The 22,089-nt window shown below is 48.2% G+C and overlaps 1 long non-coding RNA gene across 1 annotated transcript in view; it reads left to right on the top strand.

Annotated features, from left to right (window-relative positions):
* The window catches only part of LOC123356968, a 52,168-nt gene extending 30,300 nt beyond the window's left edge, over positions 1-21,868 (top strand). Inside the window, exons 3-4 of the long non-coding RNA XR_006575475.1 lie at positions 2,614-2,754; positions 21,704-21,868. This is a non-coding gene — a long non-coding RNA (uncharacterized LOC123356968). The remainder of the gene's footprint in view (positions 1-2,613; positions 2,755-21,703) is intronic.
* Positions 21,869-22,089: the final 221 nt, after the last annotated feature.

Here is a 22,089-nt window from a genome sequence, read left to right as displayed (position 1 = left end):
TCCACCACTACAAACTTCAGTTGGTGCCATCTGTTATTTTTTGTTAGTTACTATGAGGTCACATTTTCCTATGGGCTGCATTATGCGTTCATTGTATATTGCACCTGCTGTTTGTAATGGGCATGTTAGAGTCCAGTTCACCCTGAGGAATCACTTTGCAGAAGGATCCACCTGAAGTCACACAGGGCATTTCCCCATTAACGTTGTTGCATACACAGAGGTTGGTATTGTCCCTTACTGCTTTCCTGTCTCAACAGCCTGAACCTATTATGCTCACAGACTCAAGGAGAGAGTTGTGATGTCATCACAGCGATCAGATGAGCCATGCCCCTTTTATACAAGCCTAACTGAACCATTTTAGCAGTGTGTGCAAGAGCTGAAGAAGGTCCCAGAAAGGTTCAAAGTGCCACATTCCTTGCAATGCTGCCCTACTGCAGGACACTCTTTACCCCCTCAAACTGTTTCCCACAGTAAATGCCTCTCACTATGGATATAGAACCTTGGTCACTTTTTCTCCATTTGTTCTCCTTTGCTGTTGTGCACTTCTGGGTATGTTGGGGCTTCAGACCAAGTTCCATGGCTCATGCTGCTAGCTGCTTCACTTCAGAGAACTCACAGTGCACATGCTGCCACCGTGGCTAACTTGCAAAGAGTGGAGCTAAATGCAGGTCAAGTTGAACAAGTGAAACTTTATTAAACCCTGTGCACTGCTCTGTCCATGTCACTGAGTTGCCTCCAGCCTGACTCCCCACATTCCTGTTCCCTTAGTGTTCCCTAACTAACAGAGCCTCCAATTCCAGTAATTATGATACACCTGAGTAGGTAACTAAGGCCCAAGACTGTGAGTGTTCTATGTTATGATAATTGCTGTCCTCCACTCTACAGGGAGTAATTGGTGTTAACTGATCAATTTAATTATATATATATATATATGAGAAGTATTTTTTCACACAACGCACAGTCAACTGTGGAACTCCTTGCCAGAGGCTGTTGTGAAGGCCAAGACTATAACAGAGTTTAAAAAAGAACTAGATAAGTTCATGGAGGATAGGTCCATCAATGGCTATTAGCCAAGATGGGCAGGGATGGTGTCCCTAGCCTGTGTTTGCCAGAAGCTGAGAATGAGCGACAGAGGATGGATCACTTTATGATGACCTGTTCTGTTCATTTCCCTTTGGGGCATCTGGCATTGGCCACTTTCGGAAGACAGGATACTGGGCTAGATGGACCTTTGGTCTGACCCAGTATAGCCATTCTTATGTTCTAACATGATAAAATCCAGTGGACAAAGATATAAAATTCCCTTTTTTGTATCTCAGTCATATCTTAGCAGTTTTCCAAGCACATTCTTTGATTTTGTGTTGCTCAGGACCTAAAACTAATATTGTATTGTAGATTCTTGGTGTACTCTAAGCATCTTGTTGTTATGTGATACAAAGATGGTCAGTGTAAATAAGTTGTTGTAATTAACTGAAATAATGTAATCAAGACATTGGTGTACAAAGTAAAATTGGAACAGATTTGGAACAGAGATAAGGACAGTCTGAAATTAGTGTTTCTTTGAGTCACCTATGGCTAAATCTATATAAACTATATGAAACTATGCAAATATATAAAGTTTGGGATTAATCCTTCCATTAGTGCACAAAATATTTATAAAAGTTACTAACTTCAAACAGCATTAGAAGTTATGCACGTAATCTTCCCAAGCATTAAGATGACACATGGCAGTTCTGAATTGTCTGACTTGACCCATTAAGTAGCTAACCTTTTTCACATGGCTTTTTTGTAGCTACCATCTTTATGACTGAACTGTTATTTTTCTAACTTGGATTTTTTCTATTTACATATGAAACATTTTAGATCAGATTTTTGTTTTATTATGCTTGAGAAGACTGGTAAGAATTTAATGACTCTAAAATAAGTTTATATACATTTTACCAGAAATATAACTGCCACAAGATTTGAACTCATTTGTTCAAAGTAGTGCTGTCAAGCAATTAAAAAAATTAATCACAAGATTAAAAAAATTAATCATGATTAATCGCAGTTTTAATTGCACTGTTAAAAAATAATTGAATACCATTTATTGAAATATTTTTGGAGATTTTCTGTATTTTCAAATATAGGCTGGACCTTTGGGATTCAGCCCTGGTTGGGGTTTCAGAGCTCTGGGCTTCGGCCCCACTCAGGGCTTGGTCAGGGGTGAAAGTAACTTAAAGGTCTTACCTGTAGAGGGGCCTGGCTCCGGGCCCCCAGAAAGGACAGGGACTCAGGCAGAAGGGGCAGGTGCTCGGGTGGACGATTGCAGTAGCAACAGCGGCCGGATGCCCCGGGCCCTTTTAAATCGCTGGGCCCCGGGGCAGCTGCCCCTTTTGCCCCCATGCCTTGGTCCCTGGTAACAGGAGTGTATAGTACTTAAACAAAAATAAGATGCAGATAACACTATCATCTAGCTAACAAAGTAATGATGGCTAATTAATTAGAACTTCTGCCTTTTCATGCTGTTGTGTTATCCCTTATGCTGAATTTTAAATAGAAATCTTTTGGTTTTAAATAATATACCGGTATATAAACTGCATTCAGACATTGAACATTTTCTCTCTTCCCTAGAGCCACTGTACTCACCAGCCAAGACCTCCAGCTTGTTAGCAGAGTCCTCTGCCCTTCAAATGATCTTGCAGTAGGTGTGATATAATCACCACTGCAGACAACATCTGGGTACTTCATAGCTTTAGACAGCAGCCCCAACAGGTGAGCTAAAGGAGGGAAGCTTTGTGTCAAAGTTGTTAGGATCTGTGCTAAGATTTTCTCATCTAGGAGTCTCAACAGCTCTTGACACTGTTCATACTTATTTTAGTTATATGTATCTGGTCAATAATTCATCCATGAACATTTTTTAAAGGTTTGGGGTTTTGTTGGTTTTTTTCCTTGCACATGATCATTCCTCATTCTTGAGCAATGAGTTTCCTAGTCCAAATTGCAGCTTTAGGTTACCATAAAGTGTGGTGTTAACAATATCAAATGCTGAAACCAGGTCTCATATTTCTGATTGGCCTAGAGACATACCAGTCACCAAGATGCTGTCAGGCCATGATGGATCAGAAATCACCAGTATGGTGTCATGGCTCTTTTATGCATATAAGTAAGAGCATAGATATTTTTTCAGATACAACACTGGTGGGCTCTGTGTAGTGACTATGGGCTGTGGAGTAGCACTAAGTTAAATGTTCTGTAATATATTCTGTAATATGTTGTTGACCTACAGCCTTAAGAGTTAACATCTGAAAAGGAGAGAATTGGGATACTGAAATCAAAATATACGAAAAGATTTATTGCTAAAGTTGAACAGGCCACGGGTAATGGATTTTAATTTTAGTGCTAATGAGCTCACCCTGTTCACTTAATTAAGCAATAAAACATGACAGGCAATGCATTGTGGGGGGATTATTGCATGCATTTGGTAAACTGTAAAACAAAGCCAAAGGCTTTCAACTATACAAGAAGTGCAATAATCCCCAGAAATACATTGCCTGTCATGTCTTATTGGTACTTAAGAAAGTAATGGAATTTGTTTTAAGAAGCAAGGAAGATGGGGTTGGGGAAAAACAGAGTCCTGGATTTAGTGGGGATTGCTAAAGCTTATGTGTTTGTTTTTATTGCCCCTCAAATCTACATTTCTGTCCAGAATTCTAAACCTCTTTCCTATTAACGATGCTTGTGTGATGCTTTTTCACCCCAGAATCACTACTTGGCAAACATGAATTAAACTTTACAGTACCCCTTCAAAGCACAGTGACAGAAGAGACAGATTTTAGGTACCCCCAGTAAGGACTCTGAAGCTTCTGGCCCTATGAAGAGGCTCTGTTGGGTCAGACAATAGTGTGGTTGGAGAGGCCATGCAGAGTCTACTTCCAGCCAAAGGTAAATTAGGTGGATCTCAGCCTATTTAGGCCAGGTCAATATTACAAACTTCGGTAGACATAGCTATGTCGGTCAAGGGTGTGATGAGGTGTAATTCATGATAGACATAGCTATGCTGACAAAAGCTCCTAATGTACTAACTTATATCACTGTGTGAGGATAGAATAAGCTGTGCGAGCAAAAACGCAGTTTTTTCCTCTATAAGCTGTGTCCACACTAGGAGTGCTTTGCCGGTATAGTATACCTGCATAGCTATACCAACAGAGCCTTCCAAGTGTAGGCCTGACTTTAGCCTCAGTCTCTTCAGAGAAGGGTGTGTTGCTTTCAGGAGAGAGACAAATACAAAGGTTGTGCTGGCCAAAACCAAGACAGAGAGCTCTGGGGAAACCCAGAAACTACTTTACTACTTTCTATATTTTTGAGCTTTCTACTTTTGACACTGTATGGAAGAAATATAGCTAGAGATTTTTGCCAAACTGGTGTCAGTTTGGGTTTAAATCAAAACCTTGGCAATAAAACCCCTGCCTACAGATGGCTCACCTGAGCCTCTAGTGAATTTCTCTCTTCAACCCTACTACAGGCATTTAAGTCTCATTAGGCCAGACTCAATCTTCAGTATTTAAACTGCACTACTGTGCTTCAGATAGTCCCAATTAATCGGTGTCAAATGTGGAAGATTTGGTGGCAGCTGCATAAGTCATAAGGGACAGTGCTATGTTTACAGACCATGCCCACTCAGCACAGCCTCTTCCAGGGACTAGTTTCAAGTATACTAGCATAGGGGAAATGTAGGTAACCAAGGGCAGAACTTGTATGATGGCAAGTTGTAATGAATGAATATATAATAAAGTCACAATAGACCTTATGTGTGGAGTCTCTACACGGTGTATAGAAAACAGTAGGAAAGCCTATGTGTGTGGCCTATAAAAATCTAAGGTCAAATTTACCCCCTTCCTAGAGTTTGGATTTGTTGGGCATTAACAAGAGATCATAAAACTCATCCCTAACTTTATCTCCAAGTCTACCTATTCCTAGTAATCCTGATGAGAGACTCACACCATTATATCCTGTTGGAGTTAAATTGCATCTGCCACAAGGAATGCTCAGAGTTACCGAGCAGCTTTACTCGAGATTCCCATGCCTGTTAACAGGGTGGATCAAAAGAAGAGCCCTGTATCTTAGCTGCCCTGTTATACTTGTGTTAGGATCAGATGACCTGTGAGGACTGGCTGTGATCCTAACCTTGAAATAAAATGCTAAACTTTATGTGATGCATGGCCAGAAAGGGTTGATAGCTTGCAGGCTGATTGACCCAGATTCAATGTTTAAGGACATATTGGTAGATAATGTTTGTGTTTTTGTGTGTTTACATATATATTGTTAGAGGTTAACAATGTAATTGAGCTGTCCCTGTCTATGCTGTATTCTGTTAATTCAGAGGTGAAAAGGAATTAACATTTAAATGAACTGTAAACATACAATATCATTGTATTCATCTCTCTTTGAAATGTATAGCAAATCACCTGTGAATGGTGGAAAACAAGCAACTGCCTTATGTTAATCCATGTAGCTAATTACTGGTGATGCTTAGGAAATAGGTCTACTTCAAAGTCTCGATGATTGCCTATTGTTCGCCTAAGGACTCCGAGCTGTCAAAGATATCTTGAGTCCTGATCCTTTTTATCTCAGATCTGTTTGATGCTTCATGCAGGGAAAGCTTTTAAGTCCCAAGACTGAGATCTCCAGTCCTATCTGGATCATTGGACATTGGACTATAACCTATTGACTAATTCTGAAATAACTCTTTGCAACTACAAAGCTCACCATCTCTACTATCAATCTGATCTCAGAACTGTACTCATGTCTATATGTATATTGATCTTTTAACCAATGCTCTCTCTTTTCTTTTTTAATATATTTTCTTTTAGTTAATAAGAATTGGCTGTAAGCATGTATTTGGGTCTGTAATAGTCCGATGTTGGGGCCGTGCCCTCTCAGGGGCCGTCCGGGGCCAGGCCGCCTCACTACACGGCCCAAATCAGTCTCCAGGTTCTGAAGGTCTTGGGGTTCGGCCCCTCAAGCAGGGGCTGAACAGAAGGCACACGGTTAATGCAGTGAGTCCCAGCCCTCAGTCAGGGCGGGGCAGCAGACCAGTTCTAAGCTCCGGTCCTGGCAGCCGGAGCTGAGCAGTTACAAAGTCAGTAAGCCCCAAGCCCTAGCTCAGGGCGGGGCAGCACACAAGAGTCCAGGGAGCTCAGATCCCCCTGCAGGCTGAGCAGTAACAAAGTTAACAAGCTAAGCCCAGGCCCTCAATCAGGGCGGGGCACCAAACACAGCAGTTCTAGGCTCAGCTCCTTACAGCAGGAGCTGAGCAACAATAAGAGTTCAGGGCGCAGGTCCTTGCATCAGGAGCCGAGCCACAATAGTCAGTAAGCCCCAGCCCTAGGTCAGGGTGGGGCAACAAACAATAGTCCCAGGGGCTCAGGTCCTTGTCCCAGGAGCTGAGCAACAAGAGTCAGTAAGCCCCAGCCCTAGGTCAGGGTGGGGCAACAAACAATAGTCCCAGGGGCTCAGGTCCTTGTCCCAGGAGCTGAACTACAGCAATAGTTCCGGAAGCCCAGGCCCTTAGTCAGGGCGGGGCAATAAACAATAGTTCAAGGCTCAGGTCCTTTTAGCAGGGGCTGAGCAGAAATACCAGTTCAGGGCTCAGGTCCTTGTCTCAGGAACTGAGCGGTAGCACCAGTTTCAGGGCTCAGGTCCTTATTTCAGGAGCAGAGCAGCGGCATCAGTCTCAGGAAGCCCAGGCCCCTCAATCAGGGCAGGGCAAGAAACAAGAGTTCAAGGCTCACGTCCTTATAGCAGGAGCTGAACCACAGCAATAATCTCAGAAAGCCCAGGTAAGTGCAGGCTTCTCTGCCTGAGTGCTGGCAGGAGGGGGAGTCTGCCACCCGTGAGTGGGGTGGCAGGGGGGGACACAGGCCCACCCACTCCACTGTGTCCCAGCCCGGGGCCCTAACAGCGGCATGGATTCGCTGCAGTCAGTGGGGATCCTGGCCGCAACACACTGACATGGGCACGTCAGTGCCCTCAGCCGGACAGGGGTCGGCTACCCCCGGGCTACACTCCATTTCCCCCTCCTCGGGTACCTGCTCGTCGCTGGGCTCGGCAGCGGGGTCCCATACCATGGGCTCCTCGGCGTGTTGAAGGCGGTCTAGGTCGGGCTGCTCCTCCGGACTTGGGTCAGGGGGACGTTCGAGCCGCTCCTCGGGGTACCAGGCTCGGGGCAGGCTCGGCCAGTCCACCTCAGGGTACCTGGCTCGAGGGAGGCTCGGTCGGTCCGCGTCAGGGTACCTGGCTCGAGGGAGGCTCGGTCGGTCCGCGTCAGGGTACCTGGCTCGAGGGAGGCTCGGTCCGGCAGGAGCCTGATCAGGAGCGTCCGTCCTCTCCGGCCGCTGGGCTCCAACTGAGTGCTGAGGCCGGGCTTTTATACTTCCTGTCCCGCCCCTTGACTTCCGGGGGGCGGGAACAGACGGCGGTGGCTCCGCCCACTGAGGTGGCTGTTCCGGTTCCTCCCTCTCAGGGGCCGTCGGGAGCCAGGCCGCCTCACTACAGGGTCAGATCTGGAATATTCATTAACCTGGGAGGTACTATTCCGATCCTTTGGAATTGGTAGAACTTTTTTATATGACAAATAAGATTTTCAGTAATCCTCACATATTTGACGTGGATGTCTGGGTGGAGGCGGAAGGCTGGGTTCTTCTTCGAGTGATTGCTCCTATGCATTCCAGGTGTGTGCGCGCCGCGCGTGCACGGCTCTTCGGAACATTTTTACCCTAGCAACTCCGGCGGGCTGGCTGGGCGCCCCTTGGAGTGGCGCCGCTATGGTAATAGGTAATAATTGGAGATATGCCAATCTCCTAGAACTGGAAGGGACCTTGAAAGGTCCAGCCCCCTGCCTTCACTAGCAGGACCAATTTTTGCCCTAGATCCCTAAGTGGCCCCCTCACAACCCTGGGTTTAGCAGGCCAATGCTCAAACCACTGAGCTATCCCGTCCACTCCTCAGTTCCTTCTTACCGCATGTGACGGCCAGTTGGAACAGTGGAGTGCTCTTTTACCTCCACAGCCCTAGCGTTTCTCCATTCTTCTCTGTACATAGTTGGTTAACTTAGTTTAGTAGTTAGATTAGTTGAATAAGTTTAGTTAGTTATAGTATAGTAGGGGAATTAGAGGGGTTCGCCCCTCTTCTTCCACAACCGGTGCGGGCTCATGCCCAAGGCACCGGGGTTTAAGCCCTGTGCGGCTTGCCAGCGGCACATGCCTGTGGGAGACCCGCACAACTCCTGCCTGCGCTGCCTCGGGGAATCTCACAGGACAGATAAGTGCCCGATCTGCACGGCGTTTAAGCCGCGCACCAGAAAGGAGCGAGACTCTCGACTCAAGCAGCTCCTTACAGAGGTGGCACTTCAGCCTCCCGCGCCGTCCCCGGCGGCACCGAAACCGTCCTCGGCGCGCAGCGCACCAGCGGCACCGAGCTGCCCCGGTACCGACGCTGCCAGATCTTCGCAGACGGCACTGAAGTCCCGGCACCGTTCCCTCTCTCCAGCGAGGACGCAGAAGACGGCGCACTCGGCTCCTAAGCCTCCTGCTTCGGGACAGCTTACCCAGCCATCACCGGCACCTCCGGCACCGGCTGTGGTAGTGCACAAGCCGTGCACGGTTCCGTTGACTCCGGCACCTCAAGAGCCGTGGAGTCCGGTACCTCCCTGCTCCCCGGTGCCAACCGCGGTCGAGCTGCATCTCCCGTCCACGCCCGAGACATTGTCGACGGCGAGAGAGCTCATCGAGCTCACAGAGGCACCGAGCCTCCGGCCCCCGGCACCGCCGGTGCGGGCTGTTCAGTCAGCGGGCAAGCCGGCCATGATGCGGCCCCCTTCCCCTGACGGACGGGATAGACGGCGCTCCAGGACTCGGTCTCGCTCCCGGTCCCGAAGACGGTCACCGTCGCGCCGCTCCAGGTCTCGGCACCGCTCTCCATCGCGGTACCGTTCACCCTCTCGACGCCGGTCGCAGTCCCGGTACCGCTCAACATCGCGGTACCGGTCGCACTCCCGGAGACGCTCCCGGTCCCGATCACCGTCCCGTCGGCACCGCAGGAACTCCGAGTCCCGGCACCGGTCCCGGCACCGTGACTCCAGAAGCCGCTGCCGGCACCGCCGGTCAAGATCCCGGTCGAGCTCCCGGCACCGGTTGAGCTCCCGGTACCACGGCAGTCGATGGTCTCGCTCGCCATCTCGGTACCGCGACGACCGGCACCGACGCTCGGCACCGTCCGGGGACAGGCTGCCAGCTTCGACGGCGCAGTCCGTCAGCGCCTTCGCACTTCCGTGGCCATCCCGTCACTCATCGGTAGCTTCGCGGGCAGACAGCTATGGCCATCTCCAGGCGGCCCCGCACGGACAAGTCCACGGGGCACAGCAGTGGGGTTTTTGGGTCCCCTGGGCCCAATACGAAGCTCAAGGGCTACCTTGCCCCCAGCGGACCCCAGCCTCCGAACGCAGAGTGCCGGAGGCCACTGTCAGCAGGCCACCCCCATCACCGGGTGAGGCCCAGTTACCGCCTGATCCCGCGGAGCATCCACGGTCCGAGTCAGCTGCCCACCCCATCGAGGACCCACCGGCGGAGGTGGTGGTCCAAGGTCTGTCCTCGTCATCTTCACCAGACGAGGCGGTGGCGGGGGCTTCTACGGCAGACCCTCCGCCTATTGACTTGCGGGCCCACCAGGACCTTCTTCGCCGGGTGGCGAAGGCTATCGACCTACCAGTAGCGGAGGTCACTGAGGACGAGGACCCGGTGACAAATGTAATTGGAGCGGAAGCTCCAGTGCGGGTGGCCTTGCCATTCATCCGCACTATCCAGAAAAACGCCACTACCATCTGGCAGTCACCGGCGTCCGTCCCTCCCACCGCCCGCGGTGTCGAAAGAAAGTACTCCGTCCCCACACGGGATATGAGTACTTATATACCCATCCTGCACCAGACTCGCTAGTGGTCCAGTCGGTCAACGACAGGGAAAGGCATGGTCAACCAGCCCCTGCGCCGAAGTCCAAGGAAGCGAGGCGCATGGATCTGTTGGGCCGAAAGGTCTATTCGGCAGCGGGTCTCCAGCTCCGAATCGCCAACCAGATGGCCCTCCTTGCCAGATATACCTTTGACATCTTGGTGTCCCTGGCGAAATTCACAGAGCTGATCCCGACAGCCTCGCGCCACGAGTTCACGGCCCTCCTAGAAGAGGGCAAGAAGTCCTCCAGGTCCTCCATCCAGGCCGCTCTGGACTCCGCGGACTCAGGTGCTAGAACCCTGGCCTCAGGAGTAACCATGAGGCGCATCTCCTGGTTGCAGTCCTCCACATTGCCACCGGAGGTGCAGTACACCTTGCAGGACCTACCCTTCGACACTCAGGGTCTGTTTTCTGAAAAGACAGATTCCAGAATTCAGACCCTGAAGGATGGTCGCATAGCCATTCGCACTCTGGGTATGCACACACCGGCTACCCAGCGAAGGTCCTTTCGGCAGCAACCCTACCGGCCATTTAACCAACCTAGGTCGCAACCCTACAATAGCAGGCGTCCTGGACTGAGTCGCCGTAGACCGTCGGGCAACAGGCGCAACCAGGGCCAGGCGCCTTCCAAGGTCCCTCAAGGACCCAAACAGGCCTTTTGATGGGACGCCCGAGGACGGCCCATCAGCCTCTGTACCGGATCCTTCCCGTTTATTTTACAACCGCCTTTCCCACTTTCTGCCGGCGTGGTCCCAGATAACATCGGACAGCTGGGTGCTTCGTACAATCCAGTCTGGTTACCGCCTTCAAGTTGTTTCGCCCCCTCCTTCCCACCCGCCTTCCCTGTCTTCAGGGACCCCTCTCACGAGCAATTCCTCCTACAAGAGGTCAAGACTCTGTTGAGCTTGGGTGCCATAGAGGAGGTGCCGCACGACATGCAGGGCAGGGGATTCTATTCCCGATATTTTCTCATCCCCAAGGCGAAAGGAGGTCTTCGACCCATATTGGACCTCCGAGAGCTCAACGCGTATGTGCTCAAGCTCAAGTTTCGCATGGTCACCCTGGGGACCATCATTCCCTCCCTGGATCCGGGAGACTGGTTTGCCGCCCTCGATATGAAGGACGCGTACTTCCATATCGCGATTTACCCTCCCCATCGACACTACCTCCGTTTTGTGGTCAACGGTGCACACTACCAGTTTGCGGTGCTACCCTTCGGCCTGTCCACCGCACCGAGGGTCTTCACCAAATGCATGGCAGTGGTTGCTGCAGCCCTCCGCCGTCGTCGCATCCATGTATACCCATATCTCGACGACTGGCTGGTTCGCGGGACATCCCGACAGCTGGTAAAGGAACAGATGTCAGAGATACTATCCCTGTTTCGGTCCCTCGGCCTTCTTATCAATGCCGAGAAGTCCACTCTAGCTCCATCACAGCGGGTGGAGTTCATCAGAGCGGTCCTCGACTCCACTTTGGCCAGGGCCTGCCTCCCACGCTCTCGGCACCAGACAATGGTCTCTATCATCCGAGACCTGCACACACCTTTCCCACGACGACAGTTCAGTCCTGCCTGCGCCTCCTGGGCCACATGACCTCCTGTACGTTCGTCACGGCGTACGCGAGGCTCCGCCTTCGTCCCTTTCAATCTTGGCTGGCGTCGGTATACCGCCCGCACTGCGACTTAATAGACATGGTAATCACCGTCACAAAGCCGACACTTGCGTCGCTCAGCTGGTGGCTGAACCCAGACGTCGTGTGTGCAGGAGTCCCATTCCGTCCTCCTCGCCCATCCATCACCTTGACCACGGATGCCTCGGCGTTGGGATGGGGGGCTCACCTGGGCGACCTTCACACCCAGGGTCTCTGGTCCCCCCAAGAGCTCGCTCTCCACATCAACGTCCGGGAGCTGCGAGCGATCCGCCTAGCGTGTCACACATTCCGCGCCCGTCTGCAAGGCTGCTGCGTGGCAGTCTTCACGGACAACACGACGGCAATGTTCTACGTGAACAAGCAGGGCGGAGCCCGCTCCTCCCTCCTCTGCACGGAAGCGATGCTCCTGTGGGACTTCTGCGTGACCCACTCCATTCACCTGGAAGCTTCATTTCTTCCAGGAGTGCAGAACACGCTGGCCGACCATCTCAGCAGGTCGTTCCTCTCACACGAGTGGTCTCTTCGCCCGGATGTGGTGCACACAATTTTCCGGAGGTGGGGGTTTCCCCAGATAGACCTGTTTGCCTCCAAGGAGAACAGGAAGTGCCATCTGTTTTGCTCGTACCAGGATCGCTCCCCAGGCTCCCTGTCGGACGCATTCCTCTGCTCCTGGACGGATCACCTCCTCTACGCCTTCCCTCCGTTCCCGCTCGTACACCGAGTGCTACTGAAGCTTCGGAGGGACAGGGCCCAGGTCATACTCGTCGCTCCGGCCTGGCCGAGGCAGCACTGGTACACCCTGCTGCTCGAGCTCTCCGTTCGGGATCCCATGCCCCTCCCGTTATGGCCGGACCTCATCACACAGGACTTCGGCAGGCTCTGTCACCCGAACCTACAGTCACTCCATCTTACAGCTTGGTACCTGCGTGGCTGACCCACGCGGAGAGGGACTGTTCGGAGGCAGTGCAGCAAGTCCTGCTAGAGAGCAGAAAGCCTTCCACTCGCTCCACCTACCTTGCAAAATGGAAGCGTTTCGCGCTCTGGTGTGATCAACGAGGCCTCAATCCCTTCGTAGTCCCTGTCCCTACCATCCTGGACTACCTCTGGTACCTTAAGGAGCAAGGTCTTGCGGTCTCCTCCTTGAAGGTGCACCTGGCAGCCGTGTCCGCCTTTCGGCCATCCATAGGAGGTCGTTCCATCTTCGCTAACCAGATGGTTTCCCGCTTCCTTAAAGGCCTGGACCGTTTGTACCCGCCGGTGCGGCGTCCTACTCCGACCTGGGATTTAAACCTCGTTCTGGCCAAGCTGATGGGACCGCCCTTCGAGCCTCTGGCCACGTGCTCTCTGCTCTACCTCTCCTGGAAGACAGCCTTCCTCGTCGCAATTACATCAGCACGACAAGTCTCTGAGCTCCGTGCTCTAACGGTTAGTCCACCATACACCGTCTTTCACGGAGACAAGGTGCAGCTTCGACCACACCCGGCCTTCCTCCCTAAGGTGGTGTCGGCCTTTCACCTTAATCAGGAGATCTTCCTCCCGGTCTTCTTCCCGAAGCCGCACGCCTCACCTCATGAGCAACAGCTTCACACCCTGGACGTCCGCAGGGCCCTCGCTTTTTATATCAAGCGGACGAAACCCTTCCGGCGTTCGACCCAGCTGTTTGTAGCGGTTGCCGATCGCATGAAAGGCAAGCCGGTCTCCTCGCAGCGGATTTCCTCCTGGGTAACGGCATGTATCCGGACATGCTACAAGCTTGCTCGCGTGCCTGCATGCCGCCTCACTGCTCACTCGACGAGAGCGCAGGCCTCGTCTGCCGCCTTCCTGGCCCATATTCCTATCCAGGACATCTGTAGAGCGGCCACCTGGTCTTCTATCCACACCTTCGCTTCCCACTATGCGTTGGTGCAGCAATCCAGAGATGATGCAGCCTTCGGCTCCGCAGTCTTACACTCTGCCACGTCTCACTCCGACCCCACCGCCTAGGTAAGGCTTGGGAATCACCTGACTGGAATGCATAGGAGCAATCACTCGAAGAAGAAAAGATGGTTACTCACTGTAGTAACTGTTGTTCTTCAAGATGTGTTGCTCCTATCCATTCCAGACCCGCCCTCCTTCCCCACTGTCGGAGTAGCCGGCAAGAAGGAACTGAGGAGCGGACGGGCCGGCTGGGGTATATATCCGGCGCCATAGCGGCGCCACTCCAGGGGGCGCCCAGCCGGCCCGCCGGAGTTGCTAGGGTAAAAATGTTCTGAAGAGCCGTGCACGCGCGGCACGCACACACCTGACTGGAATGGATAGGAGCAACACATCTCGAAGAACAACAGTTACTACGGTGAGTAACCGTCTTTTACTTTAAGGGAACTGTGTTGTTGGCTTCTGGGTAACCAGTAAGGTATTATAGAAGCTGTTTTGTGCTGGCTTGGTAAATCTAAGTATTAGAATAACCACTAGCTTTGGGGATTGTCTGCCTCCATTCTTTGCAGTTCATCCTAATTGAGTAACCTCACTGAGGCTCCCTGGGACTCTGGTCATACTTTATTACACTGTTCAGCCATTAGATGACACTATGTGTAAAATACCTTATTTAAATGAACCTCGGCTGTACCTGGCAAAGCATTAAAGAATCTTATGATGAACACATCCAGTATGTGTAATCAAGCTCTGTACCCACTCTGTATCTGGTATAGATGAACATAACATGGTATCAGGAGTAAACTAAGAAACAGAAGGAAAACAGCAAGAAGGGTTGTAGACAAAAGGAACAGCAACAAAGGTTACAAGATCTCATCAACATGCGACTCCTCAGTGCCCCAGACAACTTCAGCCTTGACTTCCCAATGGTCAAAATGGAAACAGTATTTTGCATGCTTTTGAATTGCAAACAAACTCCACAACGAAACTGGAAATATGTAGGCATCTTCTCTAATTTATGCTATGGGGAAACAGGCAGAGCATATCTTTAAATCCTTTCACTTTATTGAAGACAGTCACAAACAAGACTTTGAAATGGTTCTGGGATTATATTTGATACATACTTTATACCTCAGAGAAATATTGTTTATGAAAGAACATGTTTTCAACAGAGAATTCAAGAACCAGGGGAAAATGTTGAATGTTTTATAAGAGTTCTGCATACATTGACTGAAAACTGATTTTTGAGAAGGCAAAATATGAAAATATCAGAGACAGGCCGGTTATTGGGTTAACAGATAAAAATCCTTCACAGCAGCTATAACTGACAGAATTAGTCAAACAACAGAACAAAAGGTAGGAGCAAACTGAAACCCCTGAAGCAAGGAGAGATAAATCCCAGGCTAATAGGGACAAATTCCAGCCTACATGCACAAGTTGTAGGAAAAAGTCATATCCCAAGAGATGGTGCATGTCCATCCAGAGGCACGTGGTATAATGCATGCATGAAATGTGGACATTTTGCAGTTGTTTGGCTCACCAAAGCAGTCCGGGAGTTGACTCATATTACTGACCATCAAGAGCCATTGTTTCTGAGATCTATCACTTGTGATGGTTTAGAGCCTGCCTGGAGAGTAAAATTGAATATTAATTGCAATATTGTTGATTTTAAAATTGACTCAGGAGCTAACATTGTGGGGAGTTACGTCGAGTCTGCCTGGTAGGTGGCAGCAGAGTCACACACGGAAAACCCCAAAACCACAACCTTGCAGGTGTTCACTGACAGAGACAGCCAAATGCTCAATAACAACCCCTTATGTGGCAACAGCGGTCATGAGCGAGGGTAAACATAAACAGGGACAGGGAACTTGGCAGGGAAATTAAAGGGCAATTATTGGGCCGAGGCCGAGAACAGAAATGTCCACCTGGGCAGGGGGAGGGCTGATGATTACAATAAAGGGGAAACGCAAAAGGATCTTAGTGCTCACTCCTCAGGATGCGGGGGAGGTGAACAGGTGGTACAGCTATGCTTCTGCAGGGTGTAGTTGAGCTTCTGCTACAATAAACCAAGCCGTAACCGAAGACTCCAGTCTCCGTGTGTTCCTGTGTGTGTCCGTTGGTCGTGTCTGAAGACATAGGATATCCCAACAGACATCACAGTCATCTCAGAAGGGACTTTACAATCACTTTCAACCCCTCCCAGAGCTGAGGTCACTTGACACAGCTCTGATTATCCCTGGAGGTATTCTGAATTGCATGGGCCAGTTCACCACGGAAACAGCTTACACTCTGAATGCATAGCTTTTGTCTTTGTGATCAAAGGACCACAGACCAACAGCCTTCTCAGCCACTGTGTGGCAGTCATCATGGGCCTAGTGAGAAACTTGGAACATTTGGTGATATTGGACTTTTGTAAGGAGATTAGGTACAAATGCTGATCTATATAGTGTATACACACCTCCCAGAATTCCTATGCCCTTATTCCATAACATGGAAATTGAGTTGAAGAGAATAGAACAGATTGTCATAATTGAGAAAATCTGAGCCAACAGCATGGTGTGCCCCAAAGGTACAAATTACAAAGAAAAATGGGAAAATATTAATTTGTGTGTCTCTTAAGAGACTTAATGAAACAGTTGTGAGAGAAAAATATATCCTTCCAAAACTGGATGACTTCCTGCCCAAAGTGAAAGGAGTTACAGTATTCTCCAAGCTAGATCCCTCAAGCAGATTCTGCCAAATTCCTGTAGCCAAACAAAGTGCTAAACTGCCAACATTTATCATGCCCTTTGGGAGACTTTACTTTCAAAGATGATCTTTTGGGATTGTCAGTGCACCTGAAATTTTCCAAAGAAAGATGACAGAATTGTTAAAGAACACAAATGTGTTCTTTCATGGATGATATTCTGATATATGGATCTTCGTTGGAAGAACACAACAAAACCTTCAACAAAGTCCTAAGCCTAATCAGTCTGGACTGAAGCTAAACAAGGAAAAATGTGTTTTCTGCCTACCCCAAATTGAGTTTTTGGGACAGACAATAAAGAGGGAATCAGTCCTAGCCCTGGGAATGTAGAAGCAATTTGAGGATTGAATGCACCAACTAATGACCCAGAACTGAGACATATACTGGGAATGGTAAATTATCTTGGTTGATACCTACAAGACCTTTTTACAGTAACAAAACCACTGAATTAACTGTTTAACACATATTCATTATGGGGGCCAACTCAAGAAACTGCTTTCAAAAGCTAAAAGAAATGATCTCAACAGCTCCAGTTTTTAAGTCCTATGATGTGAACAAACTCATAACTGTCAGTGTGAATGCAAGCAGCTGTAGCCTAGGTGGTGAATTGTTGCAACAATATGGCTCTGAGTGGAGGCCAGTTGCATTTTGTTCTCTCATGCTTACAGAAGCAGAAAAGTAATATGCACAGATTGAAAAGGAGTGCCTGGCAAGTGTATTAGCATGTGAGAACTGTTACAGATATCTGTGTGGACTGGATTTGTTTACACTGATAGACCATACACCACTTTTATCCCTCATCGACAGAAAAGACCTGCATCCAGCACCACTCAGTGGCCAATATCTATTGATAAGGTTAATGTGATTAAACCCAATTGCTAAATATATGTTCTTCGGAAAAATTGGGTAGTAGCAGACATTCTGTCACAGAGCCCAGCATTGCATTCAACAACCTGTGTGGTCAAAGATGACATAACGGCACTGTGGATGCCGTGGACATGTTCAGACCAGTGTCCAAAAAGAGACTACTCCAACTACAAAAAGCAACCTCAAGAGACATGCAACCTCAGGAAGTTCTAAGTTACATTGGAACGTCTGGCCCAAGTATCTAAAGGTCACTAAGGAAGGGACAAGAGACTTTTTTGCAGTGCGTGGACAATTTAGTGAGCCAAATAGACTCATGATTAAAGGCAATTGCATCATAATTCCAGACAAAATTAAAGGAGAAATCATAAATCTCATCCATGAAGGACATCACAGATTAACTAAATACTGTGAATGAGCCAACCAGTCAGTGTGGTGGCCAGTAAAGACATAAAGAATAAAGTATCTGCATGTGGAAATTGCAGAACTAACAGACCTACATAACACAAAGAACCTTTAATAACAACACTTCTATCATACGGCTCTTGGAAGAGACTAGTTGCAGATTTATGTGAATTCAGAAGACATCATTACCTGGTTGTTGTGAAGTGTTTTTCCAGGTATATAGAAATAATGTACTTGAAAGACATAATGTTTCAGTATAATTGAGAAACTGAAGTGCACTTTTGCTCACTTCAGTATTTCAGAACAACTAGTGATGAGCAATGAACCACAGTTCACTGCAGCAGAATTTAAGTCATCCAAACAATAAGCCCACATTATCCACAAGCCGGCTGAGAGAGCTGTTTAGACAACCAAGAAAATTCTACAGCAGGAAGATCCAGTCCTTACTCTTCTGAGTTACAGATCAACACCAATAGCAGCTACTGGATATAGTCCAACACAACTCCTTATGGGAAGAATTCAGAACTACTGTTCCTACTTTGGAAAAGAGCGTATTTCCAAAGTGGCCATACACGAAGAGATAGCCAAATTGGACGAAACAGCTAAAAGAGCTCAAGAACACTTTTACAACAAACATTACTCAGAGAACTTCCAGGTTTAGAACCTGGTGACTCTGTTCATATCAAATTGGATGGAGAAAAAGGATGGACAACTCCAGCTCCTGTAAAAAAGAATTCAGCACCCAGATCATTTGTGATTGAGAATAACAGTGGAAAGTTCAACAGAAACCATCAACATCTACAGTTTCTTCCTCAGAACAATCAATGTATCAAACTCTTTAGAGATGTCAGATGCAGAACAAGAAGATGACAATTTGGGGATTCCAAACCAACCATAGCCAGTTGTTGCAACTAGGGTGACCAGATAGCAAGTGTGAAAAATCGGGACGGGGGTGGAGGGTAATGGGTGCTATAAGAAAAAGTCCCAAATATCGTGACTGTTCCTATAAAATCGGGACATCCGGTCACCCTAATTGCAACTAATGGACAGCCAGATAACCAAGTTGTTGTGCATTCGAGTCATGTAATTAGAAAACCAGTACAATTCAGAGACACATAACAGACTGATCTGTACTTAGCTTCAAAGATAGTATGATAGTGTAAATATTGTTAATGGTAGGAATGTAGAACTTTAAGGGGGAGATGTAATAAGCTGTATCATATTGTTCAGCCACTATATATCACTGTGTGTAAAATAACTTATTTAAATGAACCTCAGCCATGCCTGGCAGAGCATTAAAGGATCTTATGATGACCACATCTGGTGCTCTATAGCCAGTCCATACCAGGTACAGAAGAACATGACAAACCTCACCTGAGTAAAGGGGTAGGTTTGTTGCACTTTGTGACTTTCCAAAGCTAAGTTACAGTTTTTAAGCTTTGCACAATAATGTGTGCTGATCATTGAAACCCAAGACAGCACATTAGTAAATCAAGTTTTCTGCCTGATACTGGAACAAACTAAGGGGCCAATTGAAGGAGAAGTCAGTTCTGTTTCCTTACCTGATAGTTGAGTGGCAGTTGTGCTGGACAAAGTGAGTCATCTGGTGATAGTGAAGGTCTGAAACATTCCTGTCACAACATTCAAGGAATGTGGTAAGAGAAGAAAGACCACATGTTCCTATTTCCCTGGCTAGGACTGGAGACTTCCTGTAGCTTCCTTTCCTGTTACCCTTAGAATACACTCCCGTGCTTGAGTTGAGAATAATGTGTAAGTCATATATTGTGCTTTCTATGTTTAGATTTCAAAACACTTTACAGAGGAGGGTAAGTATCATTATCCCCATTTAGAAAGTGAGTTATAGAAAGATGCAGTGATTTGCCCAAGCTCACAGGCCAGGTCATAAATGTCTAATTCTTTTTTAATCCTACTAATGTCTTGGACTCAGTGATATCGTGTGGCAGAGAGTTCCACAGGTTAACTATGCACTCTATTAAGTATTTGTTTTCAGTTCTAAACTTCAGGCTTATACAGGGCCGCTGGGGTTTGGGGTTAATAGTTAAGGCAGGTTAACCAGTAAGACTAATGCTTACTGGTTAACAGGTTAACATTTTACATTCCTAGTGCTCAGCCTCAGCCGTGGGCAGCACGGGGCTCGGGCACTCATCCCCAGCTCTAGGCGGCAGGTTGGGAGGCAGCCAGGGCCGTCCCTAACTATTTTAGTGCCCTACACAGCCCCCCCCCCAGGCCTCTGCAGTGGGGAGTGGGGGGGGGCTGGCCCCAGACCTCCCCAGGGGGGCTGTGTGGGGCCCTGCCCCAGGCCTCCGCGGGATGGGGGGCTGGAAGTGGAGTGACCCAGCCCCAGCCTGCTCTGCTCCCCTGGCTCCCAGGCTTGGGGAGAGGGAGGAACTGCCCCCCGAGCACTCACTGGCAGTGCAGCTGGGAACTAGAGGAGCGGAGCAGGCTGGGGCTGGGTTGCTCTACTTACCAGTGAGTGCAGGCCCTCAGGAGAGTGGGGGCAGGGGAAAGGTGGGGCAGGGCGGGGAAGAGCCGGGGGCCCTGGGGAAGAGCCAGAGCAGGAACTGGAGCAGCATGCAGCTGCAAAGGCACCAGGAAATTTGGTGCCATACACAGCTGCGTACTTTGCGTATGGGTAAGGACCGCCCTGGAGGCAGCTGTGGCGAGCACTGCGCATGGGAGGGAGGGAGGGAGTTGGTGTGTCGTTTGGGCGAGCCGTGGCCCTCTCATTTTTACTTTAGGAAATATGGTCAACCTAATAGTGTCACTTGATGGAAACCCCTCTGGCTGACTGAGATTGAGTCTAGCCTTGACAGCTTCTGAAAGGAGTCCAGCCTTTCTTAGCTGGAAGGATGGTGGCTGTGAGGGCGAGAGGTTAAAAGTACAAAAGCAGGACAAAAATGGAAGGCTCCTTAGGCTATGACCCTCCAAACAAATCTGTAAGTGAAACTGCCATGGTATCCATGCGTGTTTGCTGTGTTGTTGTAGCCATGTTGGTAGGTGAAGAAGAGCTCTATGTAGTTTAAGAACTTCTCTTTCACCAACAGAAGTTGGTCCCATAAAAGATATTAGCTCACCCACTTTGTCTCTGTGATAGTTATATCTCTGTATAAAACAGCTTCATTGAGACATGGAGTGATCAAGTAAATAAAAAACAGTTTGTTTGTCAGACTCCTGTCTGTGTGTGTCCCCTTTGCAATTAGATGGGGTCTGCAGAATTGCTAGGAGATGGTAGCTTGCATCAGAAAGGAGCATGCATAATTCAGCATAATCAGCTTCTGTGTTAGCATGATGCCTTGCTTGAAAAAAGGGCACAGTACAGTGTTTCTTATGAGCAAAACATCAGCACCCTGCAGTGCGACATTAGTTTAATCCTCAGAGGAATCATGTTTTTCCATCCTGCTAGGCAAGTGCATGAAGTTTGCTAAGACAAGCTCCAGGAGCTTGGTCATTGGATACAACTAATTAAAGTTTGATTTACCAAAACTGCTACTTTAAAACTGTTAGGTTCTCAGTCTCATGTCTTCCTATGCTCTGATTTTGCTTTCTGTACTTTACATACTCTGTCTGTTTCACTAGACGCTAGGGCCTGATTCCTCTTTTTCAGTGGTGTAAATCCAGAGTAATTTCACTGATGTCAGTGCTTTCACAGGTGTGAGAAGAAAATCAGGCCCTGCTGTTTAATATCATTCCAGTACAATCCCATTGAAGTCAATGTGATTTCATGGTATTATAGAACAGAGAGCTAGTCTTTTCTCACTTATTACTTTGTGGAAACCCACATCTATTTAGACTCAAGGTGCAAAGTCCAAAACATGTCTGGACCCAGCATGTTGGGTATGCTCAACATAGTAATAAATGGCTTCAAATTGCCAAATATTCCATCCTAAGGATACAGTACAGCACTTTATAACACTGATCTTTTATATAAGCTTAAAATACAACTGACCATTAATCGGAAATATTGAACATTGCCACTTTGGGTTGACAGTGGTGATTCTGTACTAGAAGGAAAATTAATGACACCATTCAAACTTCTTTATATAGTCACCCATGTCAAAGTCTTAACTCATGACTGCCTAGAGGAGTTGACATTATCTAACTAACAATGTCTTGCATATTAAAGTCCTCAGAGCAGAGGTCAGATGCAGCCTTTGGCCAAGTAAGAGGAGGATGGTGACATCTGTTGACAAGCAGTGCTAGAAACTATGGCATCAGCAAGATGGTGACCCCAAAGGGCTTACTATAGAGTATAGACCTTCATCATGAGAGATCACTGACTCCACAGAGACAGAGGTATTGACATTATGGTTTATTATACCACTAAAACATTTTGTAAAAAATTTCTATCAGTATATATGTTTTTATTCCTAGGTAAGGGTAGATAGAATTTAATTTAATCACACATTTATTGTTTATAGGATTGATTAATCTAGTCCATGCCTACTCTGGTCTAGGATTTAAACAGATCCTGTGTGATTATTGTGTAGAACAAGATGATTCCCTAGTCTG

Source organism: Mauremys mutica, unplaced genomic scaffold, assembly GCF_020497125.1.
Source record: "Mauremys mutica isolate MM-2020 ecotype Southern unplaced genomic scaffold, ASM2049712v1 000106F_np12_subseq_7162897:7254943_obj, whole genome shotgun sequence".
In the NCBI taxonomy this organism is placed as follows: Eukaryota; Metazoa; Chordata; order Testudines; family Geoemydidae; genus Mauremys; species Mauremys mutica.
Note: the sequence above shows the minus strand (reverse complement) of the source record. Positions and strands in the feature narration are given on the sequence as shown.